Source organism: Adiantum capillus-veneris, chromosome 10 (assembly GCF_014529385.1).
Source record: "Adiantum capillus-veneris isolate H3 chromosome 10, ASM1452938v2, whole genome shotgun sequence".
NCBI lineage: Eukaryota > Viridiplantae > Streptophyta > Polypodiopsida > Polypodiales > Pteridaceae > Adiantum > Adiantum capillus-veneris.
This window is the reverse complement of record NC_140940.1, coordinates 106,537,556-106,555,390: the sequence shown is the minus strand read 5'-3', so window position 1 is coordinate 106,555,390 and position 17,835 is coordinate 106,537,556.

Genomic DNA, 17,835 nt, shown 5'->3' with positions numbered 1-17,835 from the left:
CTGCCTTAAAAGTCGTGAAGCCTTTGTTGGTCATGTCCCAAGATTGGCACCTCCTGTCGTGAAAATAGGAGCACTCTTCACTAGCATCAAAGGCAATACCTGCACATAAATCAAGCATACTAGAATTAGCAACCATGAAAAAATCACTAAGATGCATCGTCTACAAACATTAAAAGCAACCAGATTTATTTAGATCAACACAAGCGTAATATTTTCCTCTTTCGTAGTAATAAATAAAAAGAAGATCAACCAATCACTTTAAAGCTACATGATTGAATCAAACAAACTCGATCTATTCTCTGAATAAATGGTTGATAAAACTCAATGTAGTATTGCTCTATGGCCTTATGCCACCAAGACTTCTCAACCAATATGTATTTATACTGCGTTATAGGTTTTTTGTATGTTCACAGTTTGATTATTAGAGCTTCCTTGCCACAACCAGAGTCCCACATTGATGCTTAGATACTCAAGAGTTATTAACTAGATTTTCAATTTATTTCTTGATTCCATTTAATCTCCCAACAACCACAATCCTACGCTCACCCTCCCAAGAACACCATCTCCAATCCAATCCAGCTAAAGACGCATCCAACCATTGGTACAATAGGAATGATTTCCAAATCTTATGGCTTCTACATCCCTTGTGAATGCAATCTATGTTTTCTTGAAAGGCACCCCCAGGTTGATGGACTTCTATGCACATGTATGCTCATACATCAACATGGGGGACCTCTGTGCTGATGTGGGCGAGTTCATGTAATGCCCGCATTTACGTGCAAGGTGTCCCGAAAGAAGTCTCCTCTTAAAATCCCCAAGAGTAAATCTACAGTCATGGTATCCCAAAAGTGAGCCCTCAGTCCAAAGAACATTACACCACTAGCTCCAAAGAAGAAGTTCTCTGTTAGAGACTATGCTCATCTACTTTGGGAGTTTTTAGATTGATGTTCACAGTCACAATGTAAGTGTTACCAATATTGACAATAAACAGACTTCACATGAATCGTAGAGATTCGCTTTATATGATTCATTGTTATGCTTGATATTTTAACATGTTGCTGCATGTTAAGGCATTAACATCAAATTCATAATGCATTTTGTTGCAGGCTATGGTAAAGAGAGCAACAAGAAGTATCAAGACTACCAATGGCAAATATGCTTCAGCCAATCGATGTAGAGCTGTATCTCCTACCTCTAGAGGTATTCAAGGAAAGAAAAGATGCATAGGTGGTTCAAAGAGAACAAAAAGATGTAAGACTCCTTTAGCTCATCAATCCAAAGTTATATTACCAAAGGGTAACCCACGAATAGCTATGTCACAAGACCCTCCCACCCGAAGTGAGGAAACACCTCTTCAACAAAGGAAGAAAATTGCAAGGCGATCTACATTTTCATGGAATGAAGAAGACATGGAAAAGTCCCTTATGGTGCACGATCAAGGTCTTTCGTTAAGAAAGTGCTCAATTCAATTTGGTATTAGCAAATCAGCCATAGCCTCTTGGGAAGAGTGAAAGACACAATCAAAGAAGAAGGGGCCATCCACCATGCTCACGTCAGAAGAGTAGGAAATGTTATTGAAGTGGATATTTCTCAAGTATGACTCAAGTCATGGAGTGTCTGTCGTCGATGTCAAGTTGAAAGTGGCTAAAATATGTCAAACTAGACATACAATCTTCACCAATGAAATTACAAGAAGAAGTTGGTGGGAAGGGTTTTGCAGGCGACATCCTAACCTAGTATTTTGGGTTTTAGAGGGATTGGAGCAATCAAGATCTCTTAGATTTAGGCCAGAGATTGTCAAGACATTGCATGATAACTTGGAAATGTTGTATACTAAACACAATTATCCAGCCTCTAATTTATGGAACATATGTGAGACAAGTTTTCAGGAGTCAAGAGATAAGGGACTCAGAATCCTTGCACGCAAAGGCGCAAAATAAGTTAATGGTATTACATGTGACTCACGTGAATGGATGACAGTCTTATGTTGTGTAAATGCGAAAGACAACTCAATCCCAGGCTACTATATTTTCAAAAGGCAATCAAATCAATGCAAATTACATTGAACAATGTGAAGAGGGAGCAGCCATGGACATGCAAAAGAAAGCATGGATAATAGGAGAGTTGTTTCAAGCCTGGTTGGAGAATTTTAAGAGGGCACTTGTAGGTGACATAGGTTTTGAGATCCGACATTTGCTCATCCTTGATGGGCATGGCAGCCATGTATCACAGAGGTTGTTGGAAGAGCACATGAGGCTGGGATTGACATCCTTACTTTTCCTGCTCACACATCTCGTAAGCTACAACCACTTGATGTCTCTGTGTTCAAGGCTTTGAAGGTAAATTTCCAAAAAGAGAGAGCCATATGGCAACAAATAACAACAAGCACACAAGCAAGTAAGGGTGAACTAGTAGCAATTGCACCCAAGGCTTTGAAGATGTCTTTGATAGAGAACACAATTAAGGCAGGATTTTGAGTTACAGGTATTTGGCCACTTGATGCAAGTGCAGTCAAATTTGAGGGCATGCCATGTAATCACATCAACATATGGGAAGAGACAATAGAATTGGATGATAACCCATCTCAAGTCATGTGTACACCCTTGGATACAACGGAGGGTAAAGTCATTCATGCGTTAAACCACATGGCAAGCCAACCCCAAGAACATACCATCAACACTATTAATGAAGCAGGTATGCAAGCTAATACCTAGTGCCTTCCCTAACAATGAGGAAAACACCAATGTCAACCAGCCATCACCAAGGGCACATGTCATTCAACAACAACAGAATCAGCCATGCACCACAACTGTAGATTTGCTTCAAGTGTTGATAGCAGAGGTCTCCGTGCGGAAAGCATCCCGAGAAGCATCTTTGGACTACACAAATAGCTTGGTTCTTGCTTCAAACCAGTATATAGAGAGTATGAAAGCCAAAAATGAAAAGAAAGAGGAGATTGTCAAAGCAAGAGAAGACCGGAAGATTGAGAAAGAAAGAAAAGTCCTCACTGAAAAGGAGGCTCGTCATAAACACAAGGAAGAAGCTGTGCAAGCAAAGATTTCCATAAAGGAATGGGAGACTAAACATTTATGACTTGAGGCACGTATGCGAGGTATCCTTTGGAAGCAAGCTTCTCTTAGTGGGCTGTTTTTAATGCCTCTACATGTTGATCTTCCACACCATGTGTTGGCAAGGAAGCTTCGTATTTAGTAATTATGACAATCACGACAACGAACTCCAAGTGCTACTTGAGCACGTCTAAGCTTTAAGCATCCTCTACATTATTTCTCTTTCTATCGACTAGTTTTGAACAAGGATCACCTCTCATTTTGATAATATACAACTCCTTTTTGAAAGATCTCTCAATACTCTTACCTTAGCACACATTGGATATCAATATAATGAGCCCATGTTACAAGTAGAAGCCCAAACATTCTGTAATAGGTGTTGATAACATTGATGGTCTCTCCTAATTCAAAGATTTCTCTTACCCACCAGTAATTAGTCACTCTATCAACTTTTGTTCAAATTTTGGAGCAACCAAAACAATGTAATAGGCATTTCAACCTTTGTTCAAATTTCAGAGTAGCAAAAACAAGAATTGATGACAATCATCAGAGCAAGCTTTCATGACTACTGAGTGAGAATAGTCTCACCTGGCTTAAATGGAATTCAAGATGAAAATGTGTTAGGGACATGCTTGCTTCTACACCTTGACTTTATGCATGACCATGGTAGTGAAATGAAACACCTGCAAGCCCAAAACATGCAGAACCTTGACATGAAAACCATCAGCAATATAGCATGGAAACCTTCAACATGACATGAACGGTATGAGGGCATAGAAAACTAGAGCATTACCATCATATACACTTGGGGAAATCAATTGGGAAACATAGATCTCGAGTGAGGGCACCAACGAATGAAACGACAACTACTTCCTTGGAAGACAAACAAGGCAGTGATGATGGGAGAAGTAGCTCACTATAGGATGGGCGATGGAAATGCCCTACGTGCACACAAATTGGGAGAGAGATGGCGCATGGGAGTGTCATGTCCTATCACTTGGTGGATTTCGTGCAGATGAGGAGTGTGAAAGTCCATGCAAAGGACACCGACTACACAAATCTCGAAACACACATGTCCATGTGTGCGGGTCCTCCCATTCACCCCCAATTTTTTAACAAATGGTTGCAAAAATCCTTCAAATTTTGCAAGAAAAACAAAAAATCAAGTGCAGTCCCAAGCACCGAATACACAGTAGACCCTAGCGACCTTGGCTATGCCTTCACGTCTCCATTCTCACACGCTTGAAGACTTCCATTTGGCATCCCCATTTCAGTATCCTTAAGTTGGGACACTTACCCTAGAGCGAGCAAAAATTGAATCTTGTCATTTTTTGGCCTACCCCATAGGGGTGAGGCCTCAGTAGTGCCTCCCTTTTTCCTAACAAAAATTACCTCCATATTTTTTTTGTTTTTTGTAAAGAACAATTTTTTGATTGGTCAATTAGTTAGTGGGCACTCATTTCAGTAGGACTGCTGTCAAGAAAATGATGAAGCACTCTGCCACTCTCTCTCTCTCTCTCTCTCTCTCTCTCTCTCTCTCTCTCTCTCCTCTCTCTCTCTCTCTCTCTCTCTCTCTCTCTCTCTCTCTCTCTCTCTCTCTCTCTCTCTCTCTCTCTCTCTCTCTCTCTCTCTCTCTACACCTCTACATAATGGACCCGACTAGGCCAACAATAGGGAACTTCAAGGCAGTCGCTTCATGACCTCGCCTCGAGGCTCTCACTCTCAAAGCTCCAGCCTCCATCTCTCTAACACACACATGAGGGCAAACTTCGCTCTAGGGTTGCACAGGAGTTCAATTGGGAATCTTCCTCAACGATACTAGCTAGATAGCTACATACGGTGAAGGAAATGGTGATGTATTGAGATGGAAATCGTGGGCCATAGAGTTTCTGAATGGAAATAATTGATGGTGAGATGATCTAGTAACTAGCATGGCATCAAGGTTACATGAAATGTCACAAAATAATGGGAATCCTTTCCATCTGACATGCTCATTCCTTGCAGACTTCATGAATAGTTTTACACAATAGGTTTGGCCTTCAATTTGCAAGTAGCTGTTGGGATTTTGTTCCAACTCTGTTCATCTCCAATGCCTCTGTGGAAGGTAATTAACTTGTTGTTGCCATGCACTGATGACAAAGTACGATTAACAAATACATCCAACGTTACGCCTTTTAATTACTTGCATCAAGCTTACAAAGACGAGGTATCTATAATACTTATGGCAGCCCCCCCCACTGACCCCCATTGCGACTGGAGTGATCAACGCTTCCTCCACTCTGGCATTGGAAGAAACACTCAATGGCCATGCTAAGATGGAATTTACTGTAAGCCTTTTTGTGTTGGCAAGCAAAGCTAGACTCCATGCACTGCTCCATGTCTTTGTCTAGGTACGCGCAGCTGCTGATGCACGGTTTCTCTCTCCTCCATGTCCTCTTTCGCCCGTGCTCGCATCACTTCCCGACATTTGTGCTCGCCGATTTGCTTCCTATTTCATCCCGTTAGATACCCATTAAAGAACCTCAAACCAAAGTTTGAACCTCCCTACATTGAACTCAACATTAAGTAGCCCGCCAGATTCCCATGGAATCTTCATGGGAATCTTTGAATCCCAAAGGAAAACCTGCTTTAAGATATCTTTTGTGGCTTTACACTAGGCCTTTTTGGTTAGATGCATCTTGTATTGGAGGCCTCCTGATTTTATCACTTGTTTTTAATAAATACATGCATAAAGGTGTGTTCACAAACACACACACACACACACACACACACACACACACACACACACACACACACACACACACAAAATCATCGCGCAAAAAAGCTCGGCTACATAGAGAAAGAGTAGCCAGAGATAGAAAGCAAACTTGGGAGTTTTCTTGACCGTGGAAAAAAAGGAAGAAGCTTGAGCATCCAACAAGCTTCAACAACATGAAGGCATGTGCAAGCATGGGCGAATAAGTCTAGGCATCACCCAACATCATCTCGACCTCCCCAATAGCTTTGGCTTCGCATCAACACTTGGCATCGACATCGGCAACCTTCTTGACCATTTCCCGCAACTTCTGGCATGCCTGTGGATGCACATTCCCGTGGACGACCACCATTCTTGCCATCGATGACATCACTTACATTAGACATCGGTTTTTTGACATCCGACCCCATGATTGGCGTTCTTCTTGAGCAATTTCTCTCGACACCAATGTTCTCATGAACAAGCCATTTTTTGCGGACGATAGTGCTCATGACAGGCACAGATGAGGAACCTCTATCATAGAGGAATGACACCCGGAATCACCATCGAGCACATCGATCACATCTTTCGACACAATTTTGGCTTCGATCTTTGGCGGTTTTGGCATTTTCATCCAACGGTGAAAATCGGCATTGGATTCTTAGTCTACACAGACACACATGTTTATAGGGGGGTTTCAAGCCCACATACACCAATTTCTCTAGGTTTTCATACACTTATAGCCACAACATCTTCACAAGCATTCTTGGCAGCGATTTTGGTTGCAGCTTCTCTATGGATGATTATGCACTAACACATGTGGGTTTTCTTAAGCACACGTAGTGCTGTTGAGATCTTTTGAGAGCAGGTATCCTCGTAAGGATTTTGTTTACTACATGCAACAATTCTTGGCACTTGTTTGTGTGGTGTTATACATGTATGTTGAGTTGCAGACACTGCCTATTGTACACCATGAGGAGCCAATTTTTGGTAGTTACCCGATCATTTTTTAGATTTGGAGTGGAAGATCCCTTTTTGAGATTGTGGATAGTCAAAGTCTGCATAACCTTTTGTCAGGGCTGTTGTGTGAGGTTTTTTGAACGTGAGCACTGGGGGCCTGGTTACCCAGCGTGAGGTGGATTAGGTAGTTGGAGATCCCTTTTGTGACCTCACCATAGGTTGCATATAGATGGGTATAGGTGCTTTTGACGTCAAGTTGGCAGTCATATATGCTCTATCACTGGTTTATGCTACCATTTTATGCCAGTACATGCTTTGAGAGCATTTGATCTTGTCTATGCAATGTTTTACATTTGTTTTGGGTTGAGATATAGCTCCCCAAACAAAGGAGAGTCTACCTGGTTTCTCCCATGGGGTGGTCCATATGTGTTCTTGGCACATTTGACTATATATACAATGATTTTGTTGTATATGTCTTGAGGTTTTGCTCCTGTTATAGGGAAAACTCTGTTGAAATTCTACCATATTTTTTGCCATAAGTCTTTTGTCACATTCTTTTGAAATATGGCTGCTAGTAGTGCTTCAGACAAGAATGAATACTACATCGAAAAGTTTGATGGCATAAACTTTGCCATTTGGAAGCAGTGTATGCAAGATGTGTTGATCAATAAGGGTTTGATAGCACCATTGCATGAGAGAAAATACAATGTATACACTGATGATCAATGGGAATATTTGAATGAGTGTTCTATGGTGACCATTTGCCCGCACCTTGGTAAATCCATTTACTTTACGATAATGGATAAGACCAATTCCAAAGCTTTATGGGATGCCTTATGTGAAGCATAGGATGGTAAAAGTGCCTTGAACAAGGATTTTTGCATGAAGAAACTTATGTGCATGAATATGAGAGAAGGCATCAACATTAGCTCTCATTTGAATGTCAACGATGTTTTTTCACGGGTTACTTCCAAAGGTCTTAACTTTGATGAGGAGATGAAGGCCATTTTCTTGATATGTTTGTTGTGGTCATCATGGGATATGTCCAATACAACCATAAGTAACTCAGCAGCTGGCAGCAAGCTAGTTTTTAGTGATGTTACTAGCACATTGCTCATTGAGGAGATTAGACATCAGTTTCTTGATGCAAATGGGCATGGTGTTGCATATAGGGTAGGGGCAATCTTAACAAGTAAAGATAGCATAGTCGTAGTCGCGGTCGTTCTTAGGATCACAGAAATAATCGTAGCAAGAGTCATGGAAGAGACGTGAAGAACATTGCATGTTATCACTACCATAAAAAGGGACACATGAAGAAGGATTTCTCTCAATTGCAACATGAATAGGGCAAAGAAAAATCAAAGTCTGACACACTTAAAAGCACTGTGAAGATAGAAGAACTGAATGTTATCGAGTCTCTTGCTGTTGAGACTGTTCTTGATGTAACCAAGCCATCAGATGTGTTGATCTTCACATCATATTTAAGTCATGATGCATTGTTAGCTCTTGATGAGTGTTATGCCCATAATTGGATAGTGGATTCAGGTGCAAGCGTTCATGTGACTCCTCATAAGGAGTGGTTTTCCACATAAACTACTAGACATGGTACAATGAAATTGGGAAACTATTATAAGCTTTATATATGCGATATTGAGGCCATAAAACTTTGTATGCATAATGGCATTGAGTTTATGCTATATGATGTCAAAAATGTACCCAAATTGACCAAGAGTTTGACACCTATCGTTTGACGTATTTTGGGAAATTAGATGATTTGGGTTACATTACTATTTTGCACATGGTTCTTGGCTAATTAAGAAAGGAAATCTGGTCATAATTAAAGGCCAAAAGTTTGGCTCATTGTATTCACTCTATGTCTCTTTAGTGAAACAAAATTCTATTTGTGTAGTTGAGGTGCCATCTACAGAGTTGTGGCATAGCTGACTAAGACATATGAGTCAAAAATGAATGAAGGTACTATAGCATTTTGGTTACATCCCTGTGCTTATTGCCAAAAAATATGGTATCCGACGTCACTTGATGCTGCTAAGCTGCCAACTATCCACACACTTCAGAAGCCCATAAGTTGGGGCGGGGGGGGGGAGGGTGACAATGTATAAACTATGTATATCACGTTCGTTCAAGGACTATTTATAAAACTCCTTATCTGTGAATTTTAGATAGATCAAATATATCTTCTCCTATTCAACCTGTAATTTTTTTCCCAATTCCTATTTATTATACCCTTTTGTATGTGAAAATGTGAAAAAAATGATATTAAACAACCCCTTCTCTTGCACTCAGGTGATAGTCACATAGTTATTGAGTCCCCCGAGAGGTTGCACCCCACGGGCCCATCTATACTAGTCTCAAGATGCACTACTTGTCAAAGCCACACGGTAGCTAATAGCTAGGTTACTAGCCTCATCACTTGTTGGTAGCCCATCCGACTGTGTTGCCATAACACCCTTGTCTTCACAACTTTGACCTGCAAATGCTCAATGTCAATATTTTTCCTTTTGATTTTTTAAAGGGATTATATTTTTCAAAGTTTTCAATCTTATTGAGGGCTCTTTTCCACAATCTCACAGCCACAAGTGCTATTGTTTTGAAGAGCATTTCACACCAAGATCTTGAATCTCTTGAGCTACTTTTGGCACTTAATTCTTTAGAACATGGAAAAGCATCATTAGGCAAGCATCCTTTTGTATGTGTGTATGAATTATATTTTTCAAAGTTTTCAATCTTATTGAGGGCTCTTTTCCACAATCTCACAGCCACAAGTGCTATTGTTTTGAAGAGCATTTCACACCAAGATCTTGAATCTCTTGAGCTACTTTTGGCACTTAATTCTTTAGAACATGGAAAAGCATCATTAGGCAAGCATCCTTTTGTATGTGTGTATGAATTATCACCTTGTAAATTTGTACACTACATCCTACATGTGTGCACTGCAAAATCGAACAATGTATGCTAAATGTGTGCATTACTTTGACCTCACTTATGATATGTATGTTCTTATTTGTGCTTCCACATATATGCCCCATTTTGTGAGAGGACTAGACATTGTCAGCATAAAACCGGTGAGACCTTTCTCATGGGCTATGGATATGAGCACCCATGACACAGATGTTATGCCTACACATGCATCAGTCACTTGTGATGCACAATTGTGAGTAGGCCAAGTACATCACTAAATAAACAACAAAAATCCATCAATGAGCATCATCAACAACAACTACAAGCAATATAATGTTGGCTACTACTACAACAACATCAAGATATGGCAAGGATAACAACAACAAAGTATAAAACTTTTGCAGATTTGTGCGGGGAAGAAAATCTTCCCAAAAAACAACAACATAACAATCCTATGAATATGTGTACGCTCAATTGTATGTCACCCTCATTTGTGTTAGAGAAGCTTTGTGTTTCTCACCTTCTGCTTGGGATCCTTGTGTGCTTACCCTTTTGTGCCAAGAGAGTCTTGTGTGCGTGCCTCCATCCCTGATGTTTTGTGTGCCTACACCCTTTGTGTCTAGGAGAGGTGGATTTATGTTCGAGGGGAGGCAATTTACGTGAGTGCAATATTTTTATGTTTAGTGCAATATCACCCACAAGGGGAGGATTGTTGGGGTGCAGGCATTGTTGCCCCCTCATGTGTGTGTGAAACCCTTCTCCATGTAAGATCCTATGTGTCAGCCATATAAGACAAAGCCATGTGATAGTGATGTGGACAAGCCTAGTTATAGCCTATGTGGAAGATAAAGCATGCAATGACGTCACCCATGTGTGTGTGTGTGTGTGTGTGTGTGTGTGTGCGCGTGTGTGTGTGGATACCTCTTTGGCTCTACTTAAAAGAAACCTTGTATACACAATTTGTACTAAGCATTAATCAAATCCATTTTTCATTAGCATTCTCTCTTTCCCTTAATCTTGTGCTACTCTCATTGGGTCTACTAATTACATGTAACTAGCCATGAATGGCTCGCTAGCTAATTCACATAACCTATCAATCACAATCATGGTCAACTGATGAGCAAAGGGAATCCTCCCTCAACCTGTGGAAGAAAAACCACAACAAAATCCAAGCTAAAAGTGAAGTCTTGAACCTGCAGAGGCACCTTGTCCACTATGTCAAATGGGTAGACTATTTGGTCAGCCAAAGTAACTATGAAGGGGGTGGGTTGGGTGGCATAATGCCAACATGATGAACTCAAGCATTGAGTTGATGCCAGATCCACCATCCACTATCACTTCTGAGAATTGCCATCCCAAGATGGACATGGTGAGACAAGAGCTTCTATAGTGAGTGAGGGGAGGAACGGGATAGGAAATCATGTAGGACTCCGAGCATTGCAATGGTAGGTACCTACCACTAGGACCTACTCCGCTATAAAGAGATTGAATAACCACAAGTGTGTCACTTCAAAAACCCTCATCTAGCCAGATCATGTTGTAGAGTGATACTTGCTAAAATTTAATTTTTTTAAATAGTCTCGGCTGTAAGATTTTGTTTTTCTACCAATGTTTTCTCTAGTACCTTGATCTGCTATAGGTCAACAACCGCTTCCAAGAAATCCCCATCAATATCGGAGAGCAGAGATAAAGATCCTCTATTGGCACTAGGGGATGGTTTGTCAACCGCTATAAGTGGGGTATCCACTTGTGGGATAATGGGTGGAAGAGTGAGACCCAGGGATGACCTCTGGGCATGAGTGAGGACACCACTGGGATCCTCTACCTACTGGAACTTGTCATGAGGGGCCACCACATGAGTAGAACGTGATGGTTAAGGGATGGTGCTAACTGCTATCAAATTGATTTTGGAAAAGGTAGATTCAACTTGGCTCTAACTTGGGCTCAAAGATGTAGATGCACATTGTTTTGGACAATCATGGCAATGTTGGTAAGGAGGTGTGAGGGCCATGCCCAAGGACCACTGGCTATACCATCTCCAAATGGATACACCGCGATCTCCGACATCCCTCCCGCTTGAGACTGACTCCAAGACAAGACTCCTCTTGCTCTTTGATGCAAACTCAGAGGGTGATAACATTCACTTTCTCTCTATGGATCCTTTATCCCAAAGCACCTTTTCTTATTGGTGCCACTTTCTAATCGAAGTCATCAGACTAACTTTGAACTCAACCTTTCAAGGTCAACTTGTGGGTGTTTTCTAATTCACCCTTGGTTCAAGGTCATTGTAGCGTTTTTCTTGGGTAAGACCGAGCACAACCATCAATGCATTCCCCTAAGATGAGTGTATCATAATCTACACAAATCCCTTGATCCCAAGTTTTTCTCCCACTCTGTAGATCGGAATCCCTTTTCTCCGCAACATAAAATTGGGTCCAACTTTTCGGCCAACAAATAACCCTCCGAAATCCGCCCACCCACCGAACCGTTTGATAAATGCACCTTCCCAAGGTAATAATATGATACTAGAAAACAATATTCTAATCATGTCAAACCAAGAATACATTTCAAGCATTTGAAAGCAGCATGCAAATTGTTGCATACCTTTGCAAATGTGATTTATCGGGTCGTTTCCTCCTTTCTCCTTTATAGAATACTTTTACATCCATTTCTTATAATATTAGTAAAATTATCGAGTTATCTTTCAAGTAATCATATATACTCCTCCAAGCATATTCCTATCCTCGTCCCAGAACTCTGGTATCCTATCTTCTCCGCCACGTGTGGATGCGGTGCCTTTACATAGATTCCCATTCTTATTTTTCTTTATCTTGTGAGGGAAAGGCTTCAAAGATAATCTACTTTAGGTTTCTTTTAAATCAATAATCTCGAGAAGAAGAGCAAAGGTCAGGCTGATGAGGAGAATGCGGAATAGCCCATTTAGGTTCCTAGCCTTTTCAAGGTTTCTTTTTACCAAACAATTTGAAGATTTCCTTAATTAAATCACATCCTCCTCCCTTATCTTGATCCCTCCATGGATCCTTTTTTGTTCCTCCTTTTCTCGCCGGCATCTGGCATACCCCGCCTAGGCTGATTTCCAGATGCATCCACGGATGCCATTCACCTGGCTGGGACACACTCCCATTCAATCCCCATTTCTAGCGTAGTGAATGAACCCAAGTTCACAACATAGACCAATGGTTATCAGTCCTAGCCGAAAAAGACTATCCCCTGCTGTATCCCATAGATAAACACCTATGCCGGCGTTTTTCCAAACACGAAGACAGGTTCACACTTAAATATCTATGTTATGCTAGGGCTATCCACATCAATCTTCTCGGTAAAGTTTTGAATCTTAGTTTAAATTTAGATTAAGCTCCTTGAGTTATAATCTCTAAATTCTTATTTTCTTTTAATTTTCTACTCAAACAAGACCTTAAGAAAATAACGAATCTCTTAGAAGCTTAAGATTTTGTCTCGACATAAATTTCGAATTAACCCCGATTTCGATGAATCCCATTTTGGTCCCTTTTCATCATTTTGTCATCCATGGGGCATCTCCATGGAAGCGATGGGAGTTTTATGTTCAAGCAACATGGTCACGACTTCCGTGAAGCTATCCCCTTACTTCCCCCTTCGAATTTGCAAAACAAACTTGAAAGTAGACAAACTTGAAACAAAAAATGCATATGCTTTCTATAATGAGTTTTTCTTTGGCGTGTCTATGCGTGGTACACATAAAACTTTGAAATGCACCAACTTGCAATCTTGGACAATTAATTAGGAACTTCCTTTGAGTGCTTATGCAAGAGTGGAACCCTTCTATGCATGGTAATGTAAACATTGTGAAGTTCCTAAGAGTGGACATGCTAGTGTATCCTAAAATACACATGTAATAGTGTATGAATGATCAACAAATTATTCTTTAAGAAGGGATTTAAGCACACCTTTACTCCCGTGGAGAGGATTAATTATGTCGCTAAAAGAAGCTTATGGTTTCAGAACTTTCCATTTTGTAAGAGGGAAATGAGGGAATGACTTTATGGAAACTCCTCTTACTCAATAAACTTTCTTAGATTATGCTAAATTAACCTTCAAAACCTGAACTTTCCCTTGAGAAAATTAAGTATTAAGCTAATTTGCATTACTAAACAAAACCTTGCAAATATATAACCAACATAGAAGTTATGTCTTCCTCTTAAGCAAAAAAGATTGCATATGAAAATTGAAGAGTTTAAGCAAGAAATTAAGTGAGCATGAAAGTAAATCTCTTTCAAGAATGAGATAACCGTACCTTACTGTATATATGTACGGTCTTCTCCTTGCTTTGGAAGAGTAACAACAAAGTGTGTTGACGTAGCCGGTTCTTTCCCGCTTCACTTTGCTTGAAGACCACCAATTTGGCTATGGGAAAAAGAGAGGTTAAGAAGATTCAAGCTATGGAAAGCTTGAAGGTTAGGAGAGAGAAGGTGGGGAGTGTAATGGTAATTTTGATTATGGTTATGGACATGGCTTCTCTTGAGGAAAGAGGTGTGTGTAGGGGTAGGTGTGAAGGAGGATTAGCTTTGGCTTTCACAGGTCATATCAAGCTTGCACTTTCAGAAATGTGAAGAGAAGTGTTAAAGAGTAGGGAAGGCCTCCTTTTAAGCTTAATTTGATAAGACCCTTAACTTATCTTGATAAGTTACTTTTACATATCTTGATATCCTTTCTTCCTTTTCAAAGCTTCTTCAACAAGCTACTTATGCAGCAAGATACTTTTTCAACAAGTGGCTTATGCAACAAGCTACTTTTCCAACAAGTGGCTTATGCAACAAGATACTTTTCAAACAAGTTAATTTTTCACCTTGAGCTGACCGTGGTGAGAAAGAAATTCACGCTTCCTATTGGTTGTGGTGGCTCTCTTAAAAAGGCTCTTATGCTTTGACTTGGCCCGAATTAAAGCGTCTGTGAGTGAGGCAAGTAGAAGGGTCTCTACTTCAAGAGCCAAATCTCCTCCAAGTCCCAGGATGAAGCGACTTAGATTTTGTTCCTCTGTCATCAGAGGAGCATATCATGGTAGCCGAAAAAACTCCTCATAGTAAACTTTGACAGACCTATTCCCTAGCTTGCATGAAAGAAACTCATTCATCTTAGTGGTGGAGTAGACTAGGGGAAGATAGAGTTCCTTGAGATGATGCTTTAACTCATTCCAACTCTGAGTCACCTTTGCTACTTGGCGAGATTGACAATTGAGCTTCCACCATGTTTTTGCAGGTCCTTCTAGCTTGGCTCTCCCCATTATCCCTTGAGCTACTGAATTGTAACCGGCAAGAGAAAAGTAGTCATCCATCTGGATTATCCATTCTTCTAGTAGGGTAGGCACATCATCGCCCGTGCCTAAAAATGGATGCGGTTGCACATATTAGAGAAGGACCTTGAGATCCTTATCACGCCCAAAATCCTCTACAAGGGTTGTTGTAAGCAACATTTGGTTGAGACGTGGCACAGGGGTAACCTGGAGTGATGGTGGCGCTTGTTAATTGAGTTGCATATGATCTGAAGCACTAGCCGTTGGTAAATCCCAAGCAACTTGACTTCTTGTGAGTTTATGTGGCATATTTTTATGGCTTCTATGACAAAAAAAAATCCTTTCTCTTAGCGATCGAATTGAAAAACCTTTCAAATATACAAAACTAGTTAGATTCTTTTAAAGATAGACCTTTCAAAAAGGTAGACTCTTTGTTATTTCAAGAAGGTAGACTGTTTGTTATTTCTCTCTTTCAAAAACTTTTTTTTTTGAGTGTCAAAAACTTTTATATCTCAAGGAAATAATTACTAATATAAACTTGCACTTCTTTAGTAATTTCTAGACATCAAGTTCTTCCATCTCTTTGTTTTGACAGTACGAACTTTAAAGCCTTAAGGTTATTATTCACTGAAAATACAAGTCTATGGACTCGAGAAGAAAGTGACTTGCGGTCACATATAGCCACGCCAACTTGTTTCCAAGGGTTATGTGTAAATGGTCCAATAAGTGTTGTTCTCTAGCATGGGTAGATAAACATATTATCATGGGGGAGATTGGTTATTAATAGAAGAAGCTTGCTTTCATATTCTATGGCATGAGAACTAATAATACAATTGTGCTTGGGACCTAGTCCCAATTTCTCCCTCATCATGGCCAGGCAAAGATTATTTAGAAGGTGGTCATGGCCCCAAAGAGTTACTTCAACTATGTTGCCTTGAGTCTCCCACATTTGTTGAGCTCCGGTCGTCCCTTTGGAAGGAAAGATGAGGTGAACAAAGTATTCCAACATGGCTTCCTTTTGTTCCTTAGTTGCTACTTCCATTTGCTTTTGGACAATTTTGAGTACTTCCTCTTCTTGAGAGGTCCACGTCATTTGGAAGATTTCATGCAAACTGAGAACTTATTTCTCATTATCTCACTCTTTTCTACTAGAGTTAGTTCAAACCTTTATCTATCCAAGGACAAAAACTGTGCTCTAATACCACTTGTGAGGGCCATGCCCAGGGACCATCGGTTGTACCATCTCCAAATGGATACACCATGATCTCCGACATCCCTCCTGCATGAGATCGACACCAAGCAAGGACTCCTCCTACTCTTTGATGCCAACTCAAGGGGGTGATAATATTGAATTTCTCTCATCTGGATCCTTTAGCCCGAAGCACCTTTGCTTACTAGTCCCACTTTCCAATCGAAGTCATCAGACTAACTTTGAACTCAACCTTCCAGGGTCAACTGGTGGGAGTTTTCTAATTCACCCCTGGTTCAATGTCACTGACGCTTTTTTCTCGGTTAAGATTGAGCATAGCCGTCAATGCGTTCCCCTAAGATGAGTGTATTATAATCTACATGAATCCCTCGATCCCAAGTTTTTCTCCCGCTCCATAGATCGGAATCCCTTTTCTCCGCAACATAAAATTGGCTTCAACTTTTAGGCCAACAATTAACCCTCCGGAGTGTACCCACCCATCGAACCGTTTGATAAATGCACCTTCCCAAGGTGATACTATGATACTAGAAATTAGTATTCCAATCATGTCGAACCAAGAATACATTTCAAGCATTTGAAAGCAGCATGCAAACTGTTGAATACCCTTGCAAATGTGCATTTATCCGGTCGTTCCCACCTTTCTTGTTTATAGAATATTTTTACTTCCTTTTTCCTATAATATTAGTAAAATTATCTAGTTATCTTTCAAGCAATCACAAATACTTCTACAGGCATATCCCTATCTTCGTCCTAGGACTCGGGTATACTGTCTCCTCCGCCACATGTGGAGGCGGCACCTTTACACAAATTCCAATTCTTATTTTTCTTTATCTTGTGTGGAAAAGGCTTCAAAGATAATATACTTTAGGTTTCTTTTAAATCAATAATCTCAAGAAGCAGAGCAAAGTTTCCGGCTGTTGAGGACAATTGCGAAATAGCCCGTTTAGGTTCCTAGCCTTTCCAAGGTTTTTTTTTTACCAAACACTTTGAAGAGTTCCTTAATTAATTCACATCCTCCTCCCTTATCTTGATCCCTCCATGGATCCTTTTTTCATCGGCATCAGGCCTACCTGGGCTAGCCTGATTTCCAGATGCATCCACGGATGCCATTCACCCGGCCTAGACACACTCCCATTCAATCCCCATTTCTAGCGTAGTGAATGAACCCGAGTTCACAAAAAAAGACCATCGCATGCTGTATCCCACAGATAAACACCTATGCCGGTCTTTTTCCAAACACGAAGATAGATTCACACTTAAATCTCTATGTTATGTTGGGGCTATCCACGTCAATCTTCTCGATAAAGATTTTATTCTTAGTTTAAATTTAGATTAAGCTCTTTGAGTTATAATCCCTTAATTCTTATTTTCTTTTAATTTTCTACTCAACAAGACCTTGAGAAAATAACGAATCTCTTAGAAGCTTAAGATTTTGTCTCGACGTAAGTTTCAAGTTAACCTCGATTTCGATGAATCCCATTTTGGTCCCTTTTCATCATTTTGCCATCCATGGGGCATCTCCATGGAAGCGATGGGCGTTTTATATTCAAGCAACACGGTCATGACTTCCGTGAAGCTATCCCCTTACTTCCCCCTTCGAATTTGTAAAACAAACTTGAAAGTAGACAAACTTGAAATAAAAAATGCATATGCT